The sequence below is a fragment of the Alexandromys fortis genome, unplaced genomic scaffold (assembly GCF_014885135.2).
Source record: "Alexandromys fortis isolate MF-2015 unplaced genomic scaffold, M_Fortis_MF-2015_v1.1 scaffold_40, whole genome shotgun sequence".
Classification (NCBI taxonomy): domain Eukaryota; kingdom Metazoa; phylum Chordata; class Mammalia; order Rodentia; family Cricetidae; genus Alexandromys; species Alexandromys fortis.
In genome coordinates, this window is record NW_026067966.1 from 12,204,547 (window position 1) to 12,228,262 (window position 23,716).

Here is a 23,716-nt window from a genome sequence, read left to right on the forward strand (position 1 = left end):
GGGGGGGATCAACATATCTGGAAGTTGAGCAATTCAAGTAGGAGAAAACAAAAAGAAAGCCCAAACTGTGTTATATATTGACATTATTTTAGATTTTAGTTTTTTCAATTTGTTTTGTTTTGTTTATTTCACTGACAGCTGAGGGGGTGGGTTTTGAACAAAGTCTTAACTGTAATGAAACAGGAGCCCACGTCCCCTAACGTGTAACATAAGGTTGGGAGGAAAGCAAACATTTCTATGTTTTGACCAATAGGCCATTATGTTGCAGAGAATAGACTCACCTCACCCCTCCCAACTGCCCTTTTCAGTAGTGTTTTCCAGCATCTTCGTTAGAAACAACCCGGGCCCTTAATGTCTATCTCATACAGCATCCATTGCATGGCACAGAGTGAAGATCTCCCTAAAATTCCATAAGACAAGCTCTCTCTCCACCATTTGTCCCAAACACTGTGTTAGATACTGTGAGGAATAAAATCAAGATTCCAACACTGAAGAGTCTATGCAGGCCAGCAGAATAAGATACAGAAGGAAAAAGAAAACAACAAAATACTTCAGAATATTCTGTAACAGCATCAGACACAAAAGTTGTGCCCTCCCCCAGTGAAGCGTAGAGAAGCACAGGAAGAGCTGAATGAGTAAAAACGCAGAACCAAATGCAGAGAGCAAGGCCAGGGAGAAATCCACACTCGGTGTATGCTCCGGCAGATTCAGAGCCCTGCAGTACCACTGATGTAGACGAAACCAATGAAGAGGTATCTCAGTTTTACAGTGACTTTCATATCTTTTTAAGTTGTCTAAACAAGAATGGTTTGAAATTACATAGAATAGTTCTCCTCTCAATGAGCTAATATAATTTCTCAAAATAATAATTACTAATAATAATAATAAACAATGACTTAATGTAGAAACATGGATTGGCAAAAACTTCATCTTAAAATTCTAAAATTCATTAAGCCTTACATAGTGATATGAAATACATTTGTTTAACAAAAAGTAAAAAAAAAACTACAAATATCTACTTATAAATTAATTTTTATTACATTTACTTGTCCAGTTTTTCTTCTTTATACCATTTTTAATATAATTTCCCAGTAAGCTAGTATTATTCACAGGTATATATTTTGGGTAAAATCATTTAATAACTCTAATTTATGAAAGTAACTTAATACAGTAAAGGAAATAGGAAGCTTGAAGTTCCTCATCGTATAAAATGTTTTTGATTTAATCTGGTTATATTTTCTTTCAGGCAATAAATTTATCAATAAAGTAAAAATTTATTTCAGTAATGTATTTAAATATAAAATAGAGTAGGATGTTTTCCGTGAACTCTTATAATAAAATTATTTTTAATTGAGAAAACTTTTCTCATATGCTATAACTCTTTGAACATTTTAACTATTAATAATATGCAAACTATTTTATTTTCTTAAGAAAGCTTCAGATTCTACAATATAAAGTTCTTAATTGAATGACTAATTTAAAACGAGTACCAAAAGCACAATGCAAATATTATCAACAAATAGCACAGCCAGAGGCAAATTCGCAGGACTTAGTGTCTGAACAGAACCAGAATTACCTGGGCTAAGCATATTCACGCATGCATTTATAAGTTCCTTGAGAATGAGACAGCTATGAGATCGCTCAGCTGCTGGGCTACGTAAGGGCTCATGTGCAGGCTGTGGTAGTTAATATTGCCTGCCAAATTGACAGGACCTGGAAGAGACTAAGCTAAGCATCTAGTCCTGCCTCTGTGGGATGATGTAATTAAGTCAGCCTCTGGAAGGGCTATGAAGGGTTTTCCAGATTAAGTCAACTGAGGCGGGAAGCCCCACCCATAGACAAGTTCTCTGCTTCCTCACTATATTTGCTCATGAATACGGAGAGAGAAAAAAAATCAAACAAACAGATATGAAATGTGAGTAGGACCCGGGTTGACAACCAGCCTACCGAGCAATGGAGCAGACAATACATACACATATGACCTTCTCCGTTAACCCCTCTTTGTCCTTAAGTAGTTGATGACTTTCTCTCAGAAAATTTGAAATTGGTCATAAATAATGATATAGATGCAAAATAAAGAAAACATTAAAAATGTAGGGTACTGGGGACCAAATATCACTCACATTTGTTAGTAAAGACCTATTACATTCAACTTTCAGTGCCTGATCAAGCTGAAAGTCGGCTAAGCCATGTGTTATATGGGATCTCCATCTTAGAACAGAGGGGAGAAATCACTTCTCACTGGTAAATCTAAAAGTATTTTCACACTCCTTTTTCAACACTCCTATTAAAGTTGTTTACGAGTGTGCATACACTGTAGGTGAAAGAATGACATGGGGCACCTGTGGGGTGAGAGAGCAGTTGATGGAAGTGGCTCTCTCCTACCACATGGGTCCCAGGGAATGCAACAAGGAATGAAGGCAAGTGTTTGTACCTGTTGAGTCCCACCCCAAGCGTCTTTTATACACATCTGAGGAGAAGCATGCTTTACTGAGCTGGTCCTTTTATGTTTGAAAGTTCCAGAATGAAATTCAGGACCTGCCTTTTTGGGCAGGCTCAGGTAGAGTGTTCTCTACTAATCTAATCATAGAAAAGGTTACACTGTAGAATATCTGCCTTTGACAAACATGTAGGCTGTTTCCAAGTATTATTCTTTGTTCCTAAGATAAAAGAAACTCAGATGTCATGGTATCAAGTGGCAAAACCAGTATCTAGTGTCAGCCTGGACTAGCCTCTTGAGAGTTTCTGCCCCACACACATCAGTTCCCACTGGGTCTGAGTCCATTCTGTCTGGAAAATGGGAAAGGTACCTGATCTTTGCAACTACTTTATTTTATAACAATAAGATAAACATAGCTTTCCTGTGTGCAGCAACAAACAAATACCTCACCTCCAAATTTTCTAAAATCACTACCAACTTATTTATTCAAACACTGAAAAAGGGGCAAGACTCAAGTAAATCTTACTATACTTATTTACTTTAATACTTACAGTGGCATTTCAATTGTATTTTAATAAATAAAGCTTGCCTGAAGATCAGAGAGTAAAAAACCCCACTGGGCCAGCATTACAGACCAGGCAGTGGTAACGAACACATTTAAACCCAATAGCCACACTAGTTGCCATAGAAACCAGGCGGTACATGCCTTTAATCCCAACCCTAGCGAGGATTATAAAATTGGAGGAGACAGCTCACTAACAAAGTCTCATTCTGAGATTCCTGGAGGCAGGATAGCCATTGTGAACTGAGGTTGAGGTAAGAGCCAGTGATGTGCTGCTTTGCTTTTCAGACCTTCCTGTTGAACCTTAATTTCTTTCTCTGAGTTTTTATTAATCGTGCTTCAAATATTTATTTGTAATACATCCCAACAGATGTATTATGGAACTAATTATAATAAAAGGAGATATCTTTTTTCTTAATCTTAACTTGCACAAATATAACATTTTAATGTCATTATTAAATGTTTACATTTTGAATGTTTCTATAAAAACTACTTTTATTACTTTTAAATCTGTGATGTCTTTATGTAGGTACATGCACATAAGTAGACGTGCCCAAGAAGTCAATAAGAGGGTGTTAGATCTCCAGGAGCTGAAGTGAAAGGATGCTGTGAATAGGATGATTGGAATGTGGGAAGGAACAGTGGTCCTCTGTAAGACTAGTGCAGATGTTACCTGCTAAGCCATGCTGATGCGGGAAGGAACAGTGGTCCTCTGCAAGACTAGTGCAGATCTTACTTGCTAAGCCATGCTGATGTGGGAACTGAAAACTAGTCCTCCACAAGATTAGTGCAGATCTTACCTGCTAAGCCACCTTTGCAGCTTATGCGGATATTTCTGTTTCTTCCAATGTCTTACATTTGTTATATTTTCTTATTGATTTTATTGAGCTATACATTTTTTTCTGCTCCCCTCCCTTCCTCTCCCTGCTGTGGGACAATGATCTTTTATCCTGTCACTTGTATTATTTTTAATAAAACACTGATTGGCCAGTAGCCAGGCAGAAAGTAGAGGTGGGGCTATGAGAAGAGGAGAATTCTGGGAAGAGGAAAGCTCAGTCTGCAGTTGTCATCCAGCCTCAGAGGAAGCAAGATGAGAATCCCTCACTGACAAAGGTACCAAGCCACGTGGCTAACACAGACAAGAATAATGGGTTAATGGAAGATGGAAGAATTACTTAATAAGAAGCCTGAGCTAATAAGCCAACCATTTTATGATTAATGTAGACCTCTGTGTGTTTCTTTGGGGATGAAAGGCTGTGGGACTGGGCAGGACAGAAAACTCTGTCAACATCTCCCTCCCCTTCTACCCTCTCCCATGGTCCCCATGTTCCCAATTTCCTCAGGAGATCTTGTCTTTTTCTACTTCTCATGTAGATTAGATCCTCTTAGGGTCCGCACTGTTGTCTAGGTTCTCTGGGATTGTGACTGGTGGGCTGGTTTTCTTTGCTTTATGTCTAAAAGGCACTTGTGAGTGAGTACATATGATATTTGTCTTTCTAGGTCTATGTTACTTCACTTAATATGATATTGTCTAGATCAATCCATTTGCCTGAAAATTTTAAGATGTCATTATTTTTTTTCTGTTGTGTAGTACTGTAAATGTACCACATTATCTTTATCCCAAACTTTGGTTGAGGGGCATTTAGGTTGTTTCCAGGTTCTGGCTATGACAAACAATGCTGCTATGAACATAGTTGAGCATCCTTTGGGTATGTACTCAAAAAAGGTATTGCTGGGTCTTGAGGAAAGTTGTTTCCTAATTTTCTGAGAAATCGCTGTACAGATATCCAAAGGGGCTGTAACAGTTTGCACTCCCACCAGAAATGCAAAAGTGTTCCCTTTACCCCACATCCTCTTCAGCATAACTTGTCATCAAAGTTTTTGATCTTGGCCATTCTTACAGGTGTAAGATGGAACCTCAGAGTTGTTTTGATTAGCATATCTCTGTTGGCTGAGGATATTGAACATTTCTATAAATGTCTTTCAGCCATTTAAGATTCCTATGTTGATACCTAGACATAATAAAGGCAATACACAGCAAGCCAACAGCCAACATCAAACTAAATGGAGAGAAACTCCCAGCCATTCCACTGAAATCAGGAACAAGACAAGGTTGTCCACTCTCTCCCTATCTATTCAATAAAGCTCTTAAGGTCCTAGCTAGAGCAATAAGACACCAAAGGGAGATCAAAGGGATACAAATCAGAAAAGAAAAAGTGAAACTCTCACTATTTGTTGATGATATGATAGTTTACATAAGCGACCCCAAAAATTCTAACAAGGAACTCTACAACTCATAAACACTTTCAGTAATGTAGCAGGGTACAAGACTATCTCAAAGAAAAAAAAATCAGGGGCCCTCCTGTACACAGATGATACATGGGCTGAGAAAAAAAACAGAGAAACATCACCCTCTACAATAGCCAAAAAGAGCATAAAATATCTCGGAGTAACTCTAACCAAACAAGTGGAAGACTTGTATGACAAAAACTTTAAATCTTTGAAGAAAGATTTTTTTTTTGAAGAATTGAAGAAGACACCAGAAAGTGGAAAAATCTCCCATGCTTTTGGGTAGGTAGAATTAACAAAGTAAAAATGGCAATCTTACCTAAAGCAACCTACAGATTCAATGCAATGAAGCAAAATTCTTCACAGACCTTGAAAGAATGTTACTCAACTTCATATGGAAAGCAAAAATCCCAGGATAGACAATCCTGTACAATAAAATAATTTCCAAAGGCCTCACAATCCCTGACTTCAAACTCTACTACAGAGCTACAGTACTGCAAACAGCCTGGTATTGGCATAAGACAGACAGGAGGACCAATGGAACCGAATTGAAGATTCAGATATTAGTCCCCACACCCTAGAACAACAGATTTTTGACAAAGAAGCAAAAAATATCAAATGGAAAAAAGAAAGCATATTTAACAAGTGATGCTGGCATAACTGTATATCAACATGTAGAAGAATGAAAATAGATCCATATATATCACCATGCACAAAACTCAAGTCCAAATGGATCAAAGACCTCAACATGAAGCTAAACACACTGAGCCTCATAGAAGAGAAAGTGGGATATACACTTGAACACATTGGCACAGGAGACCACTTCCTAAATATAAGCCCAGTAGAACAGACACTGAGAGAAACTATTTGCTATCTCTTTTACTCAAGAGAATTTTTTGAGTATTTTAAACAGTTTATTTAAATGTACATCGATGATGATGGTGGTGATGATAATGAAAATGAGTCTATATCTAGAACTAAGCATCACTATTTTTTGCAGGGCAAGGACAGTAATTGAGGCAACAAATGCCAGGCACAAATTCAGTGCCATAATAAATCTCCAACTGTGTGCCAAAGCTGGCATGGGCAAGCTTGAGACAGCCTGCTGCTTATTTGTGGGCATTTTTTTTTGACAAACTGCTAAAGCATACCTATTATTAAACATCTAATTATATAAAATGACAATTAAGTGAATTGTTAAAAAACAATTATAATAAGAACTTTAAACACTTTCTAATTATTTGACTGCATCTTATTGCCATCCCCACTTGAAGTTATTTATATCAACTTTATATTTATATTGTTATCTGCAGATACTTGCCAGTGTTCTGTTTACGAACATCACACAAGTAGTCTGGAATTGTCTGTGGTCAAAGTATTTTGGCAATTAGCAAATGCTACATATCACTCATCTAGCCCTGAAAATCATTTGGCAAACTATTACCAGCACGCTACTGTAGACCTTCCCCACAAAGAACTGAGCACATTTACAATGAACAGTTGAAAGGATGCCATTACCTTTGTTATGTTACCACAAACAACCAATGTGAGCAAACACTTCGCAATATATGTTAGGTTTTCTATTGTTCTGATAAAACATTATAACCAAGTCAACTTATAAAAGAGTTTAGAATGGACTTAGAGTTTCAGAGGATTGGGATACCTAGTGGAGGGGACAGCAGGAAGCAGACATGGTAGCTGGAGCTAAGGGCTCACATCTTGGACCACAAGCAGGAAGCTGTGAAAAGACTTAAAGTTGCAGGAGTCTTCAGTGCTCCCAGTGACACACAGAAGCTTCCCCAAACAGCATCAACTGGACACCAAGTGGACATTCAATTTAAAACACCAGCCATCATTCACTCTCCCCCTGGAGATAATAGTATGCCATCATGATATGGCACTTAAATATTTCACACTCACACACACACACACACACACACACACACACACACACACACACCTTTTAAAAATCTGAAAGACAGCCCAGGCTATCAGAAAAGTAGTTATAAAAAACAAAGTACGCTGGATGCTGTAATCCATGCCTACTAGTCCCTATCTCCTTATTCACTAGTGACTAGGGATTATTTCTATCTCCTAGTTTTTGAATAAGTTCTCTCTCTTTAAAACATATCCCATTGCAACTCAACAAATCAAAAAATGTTTCCAAAGCCCTATAATAAAGTACCAGGAAAAAAATCTTAATTCCTAGTACTACATATAAAAATTCACCCATGCAATAATAATGAAAATAATGAAAAATGCACCACCCAAAATAGATTTTGACAGGTGCAATGATAAAAGGGAGAAGGAAAGAATTTTAAATAAACAGGTGAGTAGTGAAAATGGGAAGTGAGACTCTCTGAAAGACAATCATCCACGGGGTTTATTTGAACTACACTGTCTTGAAGGGCTGCCGTTCAGATTCATAATCACAAAAATCTGGCACTCACACCAAATCCGTACAGTGAAACCAAAACAAAATGCATTCATGACTATATCAAGTGGCTATTTACAGAAAAAGACGGATTTTTGTTTTTAATCAAATCAGGTATCAGACATTTGGGGGCTTTTTCTGAGGATGCAGAAACTTGGGAATAGTGGTCTAAAATATGAATGAACTATTCTGAATAAAACCAAAACTTTGCTACATCAAAGAGAAAAAAGAATGAGAAAGAAAACGTAAAATAGAGCAAGGCTCATATATCCTGCAAATACCCATCACTGTCAAAAATCATTCTGCACTGCTATTGGGGACTTCTTTTGATCACCTTGGATTAAACAAAAACTGGTCCTCCTTTCTCCTTCCTTATTCGCGCACATGTGGAAATAAAACCACAAAGAACTCTCCAGGAATGTCAGCAACGCTGCTGGCCACCAGGTGTTCATGATATGCTAAAAGGGTTCAGTGATAAGGAAATCTAAATAAAAACCCTCAAAACTGTATCATTATTATAGATATTATTGTCATGTTCAGTAAGACAGATTAAGAGCGACGTGGGAGGTAGTCAAGCATCTTATGCACACACCTTCTAAACGAGTAAATGCAACCATCCAGGATGTAAACTCACTACATTAGAATCCACAACACTTTCCAATTAGTCACTCTAGAAATGTAGCGTTTCTCACAGGCCTTACTTTACACTCTAAGGTTAATTTATGAAATATAAGGTTTGAGTGGTGTTTGGGGTAGAAGAATGGCAAAGGACACAGAATATGAGATTATGTGGTGGGAAGTCTAAAATGCTAAGGTTTTTTGTTTGTTTGGCTTCTGTTTTTTTTTTTTTCCTACTTCAGCTTCTCTAGATTTGCAGCTCTTTTAAAAATCAGCCTTATTCCCCCTCCCCCCCCCAAAAAAACCCTTAGGTTTTTTGTCAGGTTCCCTCCTTCACACAGAACCATGAACATGAAGAGTGTTTATTATTGCTCCTTAGTCAACAAGATTTGATCTGAAGAGCACAAAGGTTCTGATCCCAGTGATTTGTTTAAAGATTTCAAGCTTAAATCCATTATTGCTGAACTCTTTAACAAGCAGAAAACGGCAAAGTAGATTGAAAGGGATAATATTTTAAGTACTTTAAGAAAGGTAAGATCAGAGAAGTACAATATGTTCTGATATTTGTGCATTTATCCAGGAAGTTCAGCACATATCCATAACAATCAAAAGTCTAATAAATGTATATTTGCTTCCAAATTCACTATTCAGAATTTTTCTGTTTAACCAAATCTAAATTAGATTTTTAGCATCGTTCCCAATTTCATTACCAGATTTCACAAGGGCATGACCTCCAAAGAACTTTGTGTTAAATGTAACAGATATAGCCTCACATTTTTCTGAACCTATAATCCCACACACAGCATAAAAATAAATTTTAGATATAGTAAGGCAGTACAATAGATTATGAACATTAAAATAATTTAATGTTCATCCAAAGACAAAGGGCCATGCTTTTAGCTTTAAAGGGCAGAAATGATGAGGAATGATAAATAGAAGTAGTGAAAACCCAAGCTTAAATCTTAATTAAGGACTTTCCATTTCTATACTAGAAACTGGTAAAATAATAAGAATTCAGACAATGTTAGGAAAATAATTGCTTTGAAACCTGGAGAAATCTGATTGTTGGTCCCAGCTTTATGTTGCAAAGGAAGAAATTCTAGAACTATAAGTTACTGGATAGCCATCAGAATTGTGGGATCTACAGTTAGAACTGCACTGAACTTGAACTTTTCATTGCAGATGGCCCAGTGCAGCTGAGTCAAACTTTCTTCAGTTACAAAATTAGCCTCACAAAGCCAGCGAAAAGCACCCAGAATCTGTTCCATGTCCATAATTGTCTGGTTAATCAGATCTATTCTTCTGAAAAGTAAGGCGGGGAATGAGATGCAGCAAAACAAGGTGGCTTGCAGCTATTGTCCCACCTCCCTGGAAGGCAACCTCCATCGGCCAACCCGGGCAACACTGCAAGACCATGTCACAGATGAAAGCTAAACAAATAAGCTAACTGAGTAAAATCAAAATGAAACAGACACAGTTTAGAAAGTCATTCACAAAGCACTTGCTATGTCTTGCTAGTACCATGAGTATGTTTGTGTGAATGGCAGCTCAGTCATAAGATGAAACTGGTAAAATATAAGACATTGCTGATGGGAAAATGTACTGAGAAAAAGGACTGAGATTAAAACTAAAGTATCTCTTATGAACTCTCTGTTCTGACCAAAGGGTAAACAGATCTTATTGTTGTGGACATCACAACTATGTCATCACAACTATCCTGCACCTTTGTGTGACTACAGGGGAGTGTCCAATTCTAACAGAGGAGGGGTGAGCATGCTCTGTTATACTAGAGACTTAAGTCCTAAAAGCTAATGGTAATCGGCTCCATTTGCTGACAGAAACTAAGTTAAGATAAAAGCTATTGACCTAGAGCCTATGGCTTGGAAGAACCTCCTTCTTTACTATGTTGACAGTTTTTGGACAGTGTTGCTTCTTCAGAGATTCCACAAGGGCAGCTATTTAGCTGATGTCTTGGGGATACAGAATGTCAGTTCATGTTAGAGAACGAGCTCAGGCTCTGGTGCTGGCTCACAAACACCGGAGGACTTTTCATACCACATGTGGTTCTTCTCTCTTCTCTGAACCTTGTCTGCAAGCCAGCTTATTCCTAGCATCAAGATTCATCATGGCTAAAAGACTCTGTTGCATTGTTTTATAACCAGAGCAATCACTCCAGTTCTTTAGGAAGAAAAGATTCTAAGATTAAACATTCTTAAGATGTCAAGCAGAGCTCCAAGCCTCCAAAGCAATGGTGAAAGTTTTTAGAATGATACCATCCACCACAAACTGATTTTAATCACAATCAACTAATTCAAGACCCTGGAAGTAGAAGAAAGGTATGACTCAAGAAATGCAAATGTTCTATCAGCTCTCTAGTTAAAAAATGTAGAAAGTTGATTGTCACCAAGTTCTTGGAAGTAGAGATCATAATTCTAATGTAGACAATAATGATATAGCAGATTTAAACATTTTAAGACAGAAGCTGCTCACCAATGTTTAAAGTTTAGATTTACAATCTTAAAAATAGGGAATTATGTTTCATGGATTTCCTGGTGCTTCTTGCTTCCTTACAGAGTTAAACTTAATCTTTATGACATCACAATTCTAAATAATGTAGTTCTTTTATGTATGCAACTTGCAAGCCTTTCCTTACTTTTAAAGTCATTTAAAAACATATGAAACATCTTATTTTGATACTGAAATTGTTATAATTGTATCTTTACATTTTATTATTTATATTAATATGTCCTCAAAATCAAAAGCGTTCTTCTAGCTTAAATACACACATCAATATTACGTGACATATACTTAATAGAAGAAAGTGAAAAAAATGAAAGTGATTGACTGCATGACAGCACTGTCATGTAGATATTAAAACGGAAGGGATATAGTTAATATACAAAAAAACTTCTACATCAATTATATGCTATATATACAACACTATATTAAATACCAGATAAAATTTTCATGTATATTACCTTCTCTAATATCATAAAATATACACTTTGCTATTTCTATAATTTGTACCATAATTTATATATTTCCCCTTCTTACAATATCTTTATATTCATCATCTTATGACCAGTACCTTTAATAACAAAACTAGTACCCAGACCCTTACAATGGTCTGTAATGCAATCATCAGTGAAAGACTGGGAACTAATCCACAAGATTATTTATTGGAAATTCATGTATCTTACTATCATCAAAAAATCTTGCTGTCAAAAATGATCTAAAATCTATTGAAGCCTGCTTGGTCTCCTCAGACATGTCTACCTGGATTTAAGCAATAAACAAAATATACCTGTTTAAATATCACATAGGAACACATCAAGAAGTGTGATTTCCTGATCTTATGGATTAAACAAAAAATAAATTTAAGCTAAAAATACTGGGGCTAAATTTCTATATGAGGGAAAAAATAGCATCTTGATCAAAATATTTTCTGATGGATTCAATGAATTTGAGTCAGATTAATAATTATACTATTAGAAAAATCACTCAGAGAAACAAGCAGCTTGTCATTATTGTGTAGAACATGAGCAATAACACAGGCTATTAAGGAAGGAATCCTGCCAGAGATTTTGCATCTTCTGGTGGTCAGGCCGCTGGGGTGCAATTTTCTTCAAGTCTTAGACTATCTCTGCCCCAATCTCAATGAGGATACCTTCCTGTCTCTTTTAACAGTCTTTAATGCATATGCATTCTACTGAACAAGCACACCTAAGAAAATGCAAGTAGATATTCAATTAGCACAAGAGAGTCTCACAATATGCCCATAATAAAAGATGGCTGTTAGTGGATTTGACAAGCAAATCAGTCATGAGTCATTATAGAAACAAATTTATTCATAAAACATGGATTAAACATCCAACGTAGACCAGATACTATGTTGGAAGTTCAAAGATGATATTCATATTGCCATAAAGAGCTCAAGCTAGGAAATCAATACACAAATCCACTTCAAAGGTGACATTCTGCCAAGACACAGACTAGGATAGGATGGGGAGGATATTTACGTAAAGTCAGTGGGAAGGGGAGAGAGATCTGAGAACACTACTCTCTATACACTTACAGCTATTTGTAAAATTGGTGTTGGGCATCCTCCCCAAACATATTTTTCTTTAATGGTAACTGGCAATCTAGAACTGTATTTTCAATTTAAAAGTGGTGAGGCAGGGCTAAAGAGTTGGCTCAGTGGTTGAGAGCATCTGTTGCTCTTGCAGACAACTTAGGTTTGGGTCTCGGCAACCACATGGCAGCTCACAACTACAGGTAACTTCAGTTCCCTCTTCTGACCTCCACGTATATGAAACACATGTACAGCGTATATACATACATGTAGGCACACATTAATAAAATAAGATTAACAACTTTTGTTTAGGTACTAGCACCAATTAAAAATGTATTGCTGGTCCAAAATCCCAATGTCTGAATTTGAACTATCTCTATACACACATACATACAAACAACAACAAAACCCCAAACAGCAAACTCTTTCAATCCCATCTTCAAGAGAAAGTAAGCTCTCATCCTTATGGTATATTGCTATCATTTATATATTCTAAAAATTTTATTTATGGAGAGGCTGTCATCAAGTGTAACTAGATGAAAACCTAGGAGGAAGGATGTTGCAAGTTGTCTTCCTGAACAGCCACCTCTAATAGTGATTGTGCTGAGAGTGTACATTTCACAAATATATTTTTACATTGGCATGGAGCTGCACCTCCCTTCAATGTCTGTGCATCAAAATTTGATACCATTTCGAGAGGAAATTCTAATATACAGCAAACTGACAAAAAACCGGTATTCTCTAAGAAGCAAGAAGAAAGGATACAAAGTGAAATATAATAATACGTACTTTCCTGGCTGAATTGCCTCATCAACCAGAGGCAGCGAGTCAAATAGCCCCTGGAGAAGTAGTGCCTAAGGATGAAGAATGATCATATTCTGGGTGGGGAAGCCTTGTTCCTAAATCTATCATAATACAGACTCAAAAATATGTGCTCAGTAACTCCAGGGGTGCCATAAAAATGAGTTTCCTCTTTCAACTTTGGTGAAATGATGGAAAAGGCTATGTTAACAAGCGAGAAGCCTGCGTATCTTTAGCTGCTCTCAACTCTAAAGAGATAAGACACTAACATCACATGTGCTCAGAGAGCGGAGCCTCTCTCTATGTCACAATTATCTTAGCGTGCATGCCTGGCAAATGGCTTTTAGTTTTATTGATATTTTGCCTTTATTGCTCTGAGAATGAAAGCACAGTGCTATCACTGTAATTTCCCCAATATCTGATGCTCTAAGTGATATTATGATTAATATTGCTTCTCATCACATTGGTGGGACTGTCACGTACCATCTCTAAAACAGCTCTTGTTTGAGTTGTGGAGTTTTGCTATCAGCTTAAGGAAGAAAATAATCAATGTGCATTATTTTTTAAGTTTACAAAGGCCATATTTGCCGTGCCGTCATAAAGAGTACAGAGGGATACTGGCAAGGGGAAATGAACAGGATAAAAACTTATTGGCCAGACTAAGCTCTGATGACCTCCTCAGGTCCCCTGCAATGTGGTGATTCTTCAACTGCTTACCTTCATTGCCATCCAAGAAGATGGCAGTGAATTCAGGCCACTATCTGGAAGCAGAAGTGCAAACTGGTCACAGAATCTCAGGGCTCCAGTAAGTCACAAAAGGACCAAAAGCAAACAAAAAGTGGCCAATTCAAAGCTCCAAAGCACAGGAGAGTCATGCTTTGTTTGAATGGGACACATTTTATAGAAAAAAAAATAGAATTCAACAAAGGATCTCACAGACTAGACAAGAATAGGAAATTGGGGCTTAGAAAAAGATGTCCCTTAATTTCTTGTAGGTAAAATTCCCTTAGAACTAGGCAAGAGACTGACATCAATTTTTATACCTTCCCATATATGCCTTAAACTAAAAAGTAGTAATAATTTTTTTGGGGGGGGGAATTCCGCACACCTTTACATTGCGATGGGTTAATATCACCCGATAAAATTTCTAGATACCAGCTCACCAATTGAAACGTTTCATAAAGAAAGGGGGTAAAAATAAATAGAGCCTAATAATTTATTCAACATAGACATATGCATATTTATTAAGCTTGATGCATGCCAGGCCTTGAGCTATTACCTAGAATGAAGTAACTGATAAAAAGTAGTCTGCTGATTTGCTGGAATCAGTAGGAATAACTCTTCATAATAATAAGAGACTGAGAAGTGCAAATGTTTTTGTAGATTTAATAGAGTATTGTAAGGGCATACCTCTAACTTTAATGTATCAAGTTATAGATAAACTACAAGGGAGGTGTGACTTCCAATGACCAATATAAGCATGACTAACAGGTACTATGGTAAAGAATAGAGTTAGATCTGTCCCATGCCATCCGATCGCCTTCACTGAGATCCAGTCCTAGTGGAAGTGCCACCAGCATGTCTAATAAACCGCCCTACAAAGTCACAAACATTGGATTAACTGCCTGGGGACAAAGGGCCCTGGACATAGCTGAGAATGAGATGCCAGTCTTGATGCAAATGCAGGAGATGGTCCAACCCACTGAAGGGTTCCTGCATCGCTGGCTGCCTGCCCATCGCTGTGGAGAGTGCTGTCCTCATCAAGACTGTTATGGCCCTGGGTGCTGAGGTGCAGCGGTCCGGCCGCAACATCTTCTCCACTCAGAACCATGCAGTAGCTGCCATTGCCAAGGCCAGCATTCCAGTGTCTACCTGAAAGGGTGGTGCACGGAGCAGACATGGCCCCCTCGATATGATTCTGATTGATGGTGGTGACCTAACCAACCTTATCCACACAAAATACCCACAGCTTCTATCAGGCATCTGAGGCATCTCTGAGGAGACCACGACTGGGGTCCACAACCTCTGCAATGGGCCAATGGAATACTGAAGGTGCCTGCCATCAATGTCAATGATTCTGTCACCAAGAGCAAGTTTGACAACCTCTATGGCTGCTGGAAGTCCCTCAGAGAGGGCATCAAATGGGCCAGGGATATGATGATTGCCCTGAGGGGTTTTGAGGCCCGAGTCATCATCACCAAGATTGATCCCATCAATGCACTGCAAGCTGCCATTGAGGTCTATGAGGTGATCAGCATGGATGAGTCCTGTAAGGATGACAACATCTTTATCACCACCACAGGCTGTGTTGACATCATCCTTGGCCGGCACTTTAAGCAGATGAAGGATGATGCCATGGTGTATAACATTGGACACTTGGCTAAGGAGATTGATGTGAAGTGCCTCAATAAGAATGCTGTGGAGAAGATGAACATCAAGCCCTTGGTGGACTTCTATTGGCTGGAGAATGGGCACTAAATCATCCTGCTGGCTGAAGGCCAACTGGTCAACCTGGGTTGTGTCGTGGGCCATGAGCAACTCATTCACAAACCAGGTGATGGCACAGATTAAGCTGTGGAGTCACTTAGATAAATACCCGGTTGGGATGAGGCAGTGGCCAAAGCCCACTTGGGTAAGCTGAATGTGAATCTGTCCAAGCTGACTGAGAAGCAGGCCCAGTATCTGGACATGCCCATTAATGGTCCCTTCAATCCTGATCACTACTGCTACTAAGAGCCATGACTGACCTTCACCTTCCAGCTGCCATCCTTGTTCCACACCCTACCTCTCTTTCCCAAAAGCACATGTCCCCAAAATTTCAGTTGTTTCACTAGTGTTTATCCCACTGGGGCTGGTTAATCTGTCTTTGACCTCTTTTGTGTCTTTCATACTGTTCCCGGTGTGGTGAGGGGAATTGAGAGTCTCCAGTCAAGGGCCATCCAAAGGGGACATGAGCTCTGGGATCTTGGAAGCCCTGAGGCAGGATGTGGTTAGTGGTGGTCACAAGCCTTTACCATCCAGACCTCACTTGGTCTTTAGATCTGTGTGTTTGGTTTCTCAACCCAGGACCAGAGAAGGAGCTCTACCAGAAAGCTGGAAAAACTGGAGTTGGAAGATTCCTCGGAGCTTCGCTTATTTACCATTGGGCCGTCTCTTTAAATCTCAGAATACTAGGTTGGTACTTTGGTCCCATTTCATAGGGGTTAGAAGAGATTATGAGATAACTAATCAAGAAAGAACAGGTGACAGCAAGATAGAAAGGGGCCAGAAGAAATAAATAGGCTAAGGTCTGTCACTATTTTGTAACTGATGGTTCCTATCACAAGCCTGGGTCACAAAGAGATTAATTTGGTTTATAGTGTTTAGAATGTTAACAAAGGAAAGTGGATTAAATAAAATATGTTTCAAAAAAAAAAAAAACATAGGTAAGACAGCCTGACCCATCCAAGAAACTCCTGCCATTAAATTCCAATCTATAGAAATCCAGTATCCAGTGTTCAAGGAAGTGGCTATTGAAAACCAGAGATAAGGAGGGAGAAGATGGATTGTATGTATTCACATAATTCTTGGAGGGGAAGGCAGGCAGAAGAGTTTCAAGGATGACAAAGAGTTACATCTGGTAAGAAGCCATCACAAATTAATGAAAAGCGATCAGTAAAGCCTCATTATACTTTTAGAAAAACAACATCCCTTGGTATAAACAGCAGGCAAGCCTGCTAATACTGTCAGAGTCTTCAGAGAACATTGTATCCTTGGATTTGATCTGAGACCTAATCCATGAAGAATCAACATAGGTACTTGACTTTTTTGGTTGCTATAATTAAAGAATTTGTTGCCATAAGGATGAAAGTTATATTTATCAAGTAAGCTCACGTTTGTGCTCACAGGGCCCTTAACCCAAGTCCTGAAAAACATAAGCTTCCAATCAAAGAGCACATGAAGCACAAATGCCCAGAAGCCTCCATCGCTGCCTGGCACAGTCAAAATAACCTGAGCTATGTCGTTCTTGTTCATGGATGGTGGATGACAGAAAAGTTGTCATAAAAATCATCATACCAGCATAAAATTGAGTTGGACACAAGACTCACATTTGTAAAACAATTGCTAAGTAAAGTTTAGTATGAAAAGTTCTAAGTACACTACTTCTCTTTCAAGGCAAAACAGTTAGTTGGTAAGACGACTTCTGTTTTAAGGCAGAACAGCTAGTTAGCAGGGTTACTACTCTTATAAGACAGAATAGCTATTTAGTAGGATTACTATTCTTACAAGGCAGAACACCTAGTTACTAGGTGAGGATATGGACTCCGAAGTCAAGCAGACAGTATCTGTGATTCAGGATAAATACTCTTGCTTGAAGTCTAGTTTGCAATCTGTAACAGACTGAAAGTGTCTGCCAAGCACAGCACGGTAGGTGATATAGGATCAACTGTGTTATCCCAAAGATCCAGTGGTATTTGGAGGCATAGCAATAGAGAATTAAGGTTGGGTGACATCATAGCAGTGGAATCCAATGGCTATGGGGCTGATGCCTTCAGAAGAAAAGGCAGAGTCAGTGAAGATCAGATCCTTTCTGTATCACACAGGGAAGAGGCCACAGAGGCCACAGTAAAAAGAATTTGATCTGAAAGCCATGGAAAGAAGACTTAGAGAAATACAGCCTGACTAATATGAGCTAGCAGCCACTCCAGGTACTCTCCACGCAGGCTGGTTTTTATCTTTCTATATGTTACAAGCATGGTGTCGCCCTCAATGACTCCTTTGTACAAAGAGCTCAGAGAAGTCAGCAAGGAGCTTATCAAGCTGCTAAATCAGTTCAGACTATTCCAGGGACATCAGCTAGGCATGAACAATGAAGCCTGTGGGACAGGAACTGTCCTACTGGACTAAAGGAAAACGCTACAATAGGTAAGTGACACAGGAATCTTCAAGGGCAAGCACTCTTTGAAAGTGAAAAAGAGTCATGAATCTAGAGAAGCCAGGCTGCTTTGTCATATGACGTGGAAATAACCAGAAACCAATAGTGTAAAAGAAAAATTAAAACACTACTAGAAATTACAAAACAAAATAAATAATTCATTGCTTAACTGCCTGACATAGGCAGAAAAAATACATTTAAAAATATTACCAATAGCTTTAGTTACAAGGAATTTCATTTTCAAATGACTAATTTAAAATATTTTACAAACTGATGATTGACGTAAATTTGTCAAGCAGATAAACAACCAGGAGTGTCTTAATATAGATTTAGCAAACAATATCTTAAGTGATTTACTAATATGAGAAAACCTTCCCTCATGCATATGCAGTGAAGGCAGTTATTCCCGAGACAAAGAGGAAGGCACAGCTGTAACATGGCAGAAAACCAGAAGACCCTTAGATAATTAGGCTGCTCAACATCCCAGCGTAACAGAGCCAGTGACATTACATTCTCCATACTAGAGTCTAACACCTATGAGTTCACAGGATTTGTGACTTCAGTTGTTTTAGGAAGAGATTTAATTTTCATTATTTAACATCAAGCAAACTTTCAACAGCATTATTAGCCTGCAAACTCATAGTCCTAGAAAAGAAAAAATATTAAGAGAGAGTCTGAATATAAAACTGCAAAAGCCATTAACACACAGTGAAAGATTCTATGTGGCATAATACATAATGTGCCTTATTAGCAACCAAAACAGTGTACTGAGCGCCTTGCTTGACCAACAAATAGATTAAAACAGAGAAAATATGAGACTTGAGTTAGTTACACCAATTGAACTATCTTATTGGACTTCATCAAGGATATGGTCAGAAACTTTAAAAGCATCTATTCTTCATACTCAGAAATCATTAATTACTGGAGCTACTTGTATTTAAGTCAAAAGGAAGTTAGAATTTCCCTTTAAGTAAAAGATCATCAAAGACAAGTGATCATTTCCATTGTTTTATATTGACCAGGCTTACAACTGAGTGCCTATGGCTAAATCCTTTACCCCTTGACAGGGAACGCGGATGACAACAAGAAAACTGACTTTATTCTATGACACAGCCAAATATGGAGATAAATTTACCTTAAGAATTAACCTTGTATATTATTAATGAGAACACAACAAATTAAGTATAAATGTTCACAATGCTATATTATTGTAATAAGTTTAAATACATATAAATTGAACCTTAAGTTTATATTTTACATTTTGATAATTCTGTTTAAAGTGTTTGTCCTGTACATTTGGTTTAATGCCATTCAATCTACTATAATAAATTTCTAAGAATCTAGCATTGAACTAGAATGCAGACTCATATTCTAGCCACTATATTTTACTTCAAAGAAAATAAATACAGACGAAAGATCCATTTGGGTTGTGATCTATAAATAAGCTACTCACATGTAACAGAAAAAAAAATCACTATAATTAGATATCATTACCATTGCCTCTGCCAATGACGGTGGAAAGCTCACTTGAAGTACAGCCTCCTCCGAAAGGGATGTCACCTGCTCTCTGAGAGATGCAGGATAAGAAGCACAGAGGAAACAGATCCAATTTCCATTTCCACATTTCCACATTGATGGGCACCCCCATTTTGGCTGCAGTCCTTGCAGAGCTCCACTTTAAAAAGGTCCAGTGAGTGGGCCAGAGAGATGGCTCAGTGATTAAGAGCATTGCCTGCTCTTCCAAAGGTCCTGAGTTCGATTCCCAGCAACCACATGGTGGCTCACAGCCATCTGTAATGGGGTCGGGTGCCCTATTCTGGCCTGTGGGCATACACACAGACAGAACACTGTATACATAATAAATAAATAAATATTTTTTAAAAATGTCCAGTGAAAGAGCATCCCTACTGGCTCAGAAGCATCTCTCAGAGCAGGAAGAAGAGGAAGCTTTCCTTCTGCAAGCTTCTTGGTCAAGCCATGCTCCAAGAATGCACCAGTGACCCTTTGCATTGTCAACACCCTCTGCATGTGTACACCAATAAGCAGAAGCCGGAAACTCTGCTGTTTTGCATCCAGACAGGCAACTATCCCACACTCAGATACCACTGTGCCAATTGAATTACTAAAAGTTTGCCCAGGCTTGTGTTAGCAGAGCGAGTGAGTTTGGGGGAGAGCCCTATAATATACGGGGCTGGTAGTGTGGGGCAAGGGTTCTTTCCAGTAGCAGTCGGAAATATTTTATAAAACACATTTATGTTATTTATAAATTATTTAGAACACATTTTTACTATACATTAATTATTTAAAAAACTTAGTTTTGTGCCAGTTTTCCATTCTTTCTAGATGATAACCAATTATTTGCCCATAACTATCAAAGACTATAATGCTTTAAAAATCAAACTGTATAATATTTTTATATCTAGTGCTGCTAAGGTTTCTATAGTTACCCAGGAAAGGGTCAGGAACGGCTGAAATATACACACTCCTCTCTGATAATTAGCCGCATCACGATAGACTGACAAACACTTAATGATTAATTAGGCAAAGGACTCAAATCCTTAGCAGGAGGTAAGAGCACAGGATTCATAATGCAGTGAACACCTCCCAGAGAGACACAGAATACAATGAGAGCTAAATTTTAAAATGCAGGTTTGCAAATTAGGTATTAGTAATATAAATGTCTCCTTAGGGGTCTCACAGTAGAGAAAATGAGGAATTCTTAGCTTGCCAAATACAGCCACACAATCAAAATGAAGCCTCCAATAAATAGCTCAAGCAGATTCTTTCAATGCTGCTTTTTGTATAAAATTTACATCTTCCCCTCTTTCCGTTGGGGAAATAGGGCTAAGAGATGGCTAAGTCATCTATACCTTAACCTGGACTTTGTTTTTAAAGTTTTACAGTTCACAGGGCACTTTTCATACTTCCCATCATCTGATCTCAGTAGACAGAGCCAAGGTTACACCTCTAGATCAGCCTGGCCCTAAACATGACCATGGTATCACACATTAACCACTTGGCCCCAGGGTTATTGTGAAGGCTCAACGGTTACTTACCATGACAATTGGTAGGAGATAGAAAAGGCAAAGAATCCTGGGCACGTTGAATCCCCCACATCTTTTGAGCTTCAGAAATTCCATGTCACACCATCAGAATGGTATCATGTTTGACTACATTATTTTGTAGTTAAGAAAAACATCAACTAAAACATGTTTTCTAGGAACTGCCTCCTAATATATTTATATTTATAGACTAGTGAAGCTTTAACCTTAGTCAGATGAAGTTTTTTATGGAAGGCGATGGTTAGTGCAGAGACTTAAAACTGGCCACTAAGAATAAGTGACGGCTCACTCCTCAAACCCAAATGACAGATGTCACCAACCCCACCAAGGCTCAAGGCCCAGTGTGGAAGTAAAGTTGGAAAGGATGGGGAAGGGCTGAGTGCAGTGCTGATGTATGGATATGACATGGCTCTTGCATGAGCCTCCTAGACCAGTGGCTGCCTACGAAGATCTACATCAAGAAAGGAGTAAAAGGGGACATAGTTGAAAATAAGTGTGTTTCTGGGCTTAGGGCAGAAGAGGGGAGCGTAACAAGGGTGACTATGATCACAATGCATCACGTTCATGCAATAAACTGACAAAATAAATTAATACCTACACTTAATATAAAACAAAAAACCATGAACAATTCACATTTATCTTTCAGTATATGTTCTATTTTTCTGTTTTATCTTTAATAAACAAAATATGAAAGATAGAAAGAGTATAAAAATAATTGTGTATAAAACATATATAAAAAAGAAATCAATCAGCAGGGTCCACTGCAGCGTGAGCAGGGGGAGGAAGTCATGCCTCTCTAGGACCCTTGTTTCATTAGGAGACAGAAGGAACTAGCTAAAAGGAGTCACTAGGTACCCGTGATCACCATAGGACACACCAGTACTGTTTAAGCGTTCACTTATTCAATCTGAATTTATTGATAAAATGATTGATTTAGAGGAGAAATGATAAAAATGGAGGGCTTCAATTAGGGGGAGAAGGGAGAATAAATGCCAATGCAGGAGTGTAGAGGGTAAAATAACAACAAAGATATCTAAAAGAACTATGAGGAATCATACTATTAATTATCTAGCTAAAAATACGTATAACAAATACATGTAAGTTAGTATATATGTTGTTTAAATGAAATCTTCTCACCTGGGTTAATAATGCTCCCCTAGAAGTAACATAACAAAAGCACCAACACCAGGCATTGGAAGCCCTCATTTTATTTATTGGTCAGGGTTGTCCATGTGACTTCCAAAATTTATAAGCTATTGTTATTTCCCTCAAGATAGTAGGTAAGTTCCTATTGCTAAAGGCACCATGCACTTCAACTATAGGACCCAGAGGCCTTGAGATGGATCTGACCCAATGTCTCCTTGCTGAGAATGAACTTTCACATACCAGAAGTGCCATGCAAAATTTCACAGCAGAGAAACAGCCAGTAGTCTTCTCCAGCTACGACATCTATGACCCACAACGGCCAGCATGGCATGATAAACCCAAGGCCGCAATAGTGGCACACACAGCATGGTGGTGACTTACAGCGTTCTAATTGGACTCAAGACCTTTTCAACAAGGAGAAAACCATGTCAGGTCCTGGAAAAGTAGTCAACTACCAAAGCCTCGTGAATCATGGAAAATAGCAGAGTACCTATAACTGCCACTTTACTCCCTCGCATAATCTACCACACTCTAAACATTCATCCTTATACCACAGGTAAGTGTCATTCTCGGTCATTTTGAAGGAAAATTATCTTTGCAACAGACATCTACCATTACATAACACATCAACCAATCAAAATGTAGAACTGTGGAGCCCAGTCCCTAGAACACAGCTCCTACATCTAAAGCTCAGGAATTACTGCAGAAGAGGGACAGAAAAGTTGTAAGAGCCAGAGCAAAGGGCAGTGTGATGCATGGCTGTGTTATCTAGAAATGCAGTCACATCACAGGGTCGCCTAAACATGGACCGAACAAACAGACATGCTAATGTGGAAAAGACTTTTCCTGGGAAGAGCACACCTTTGTTATCCGATATGAAATGGTCGTCTCTGGTTATACAAGAAACATTACGCTGGCTGAGCAGGTTGTATTCTCTCTCTTCCTCTCTCTATCGATCTCCCTGTGTCACTCTGTGTCTCTGTCTCTGTCTCTCCTTTGTTATCCGATATGAAATGGTCGTCTCTGGTTATACAAGAAACATTACGCTGGCTGAGCAGGTTGTATTCTCTCTCTTCCTCTCTCTATCGATCTCCCTGTGTCACTCTGTGTCTCTGTCTCTGTCTCTGTCTCTGCCTCTCTCTCTCTCTCTCTCTCTCTCTCTCTCTCTCTCACACACACACACACACACACACACATACACACAAATAATTAAAGAAAAGGAGACCACAAATTTGAAAGAGAAAGAGGGGATGGTACATGGGAGGTACTAGAAAAGTAGGAAATTATTTAATTATGATCCCAAAATAAACAAAAATCATAAATAATGGAAAATTTCTTATCAGACTGGGAGGAGATAATTGTAATGTACCAGTCACA

General features: G+C 38.4%; 1 protein-coding gene and 1 pseudogene across 1 annotated transcript in view; one reads left to right on the forward strand and one right to left on the reverse strand.

Annotated features, from left to right (window-relative positions):
* Pard3b (par-3 family cell polarity regulator beta) overlaps positions 1 to 23,716 on the reverse strand; it is a 992,131-nt gene that overhangs the window by 752,620 nt on the left and 215,795 nt on the right. The gene's annotated exons all lie outside the window — the stretch shown is intronic.
* On the forward strand, positions 13,865 to 15,949 carry LOC126508874 (adenosylhomocysteinase-like; annotated as a pseudogene).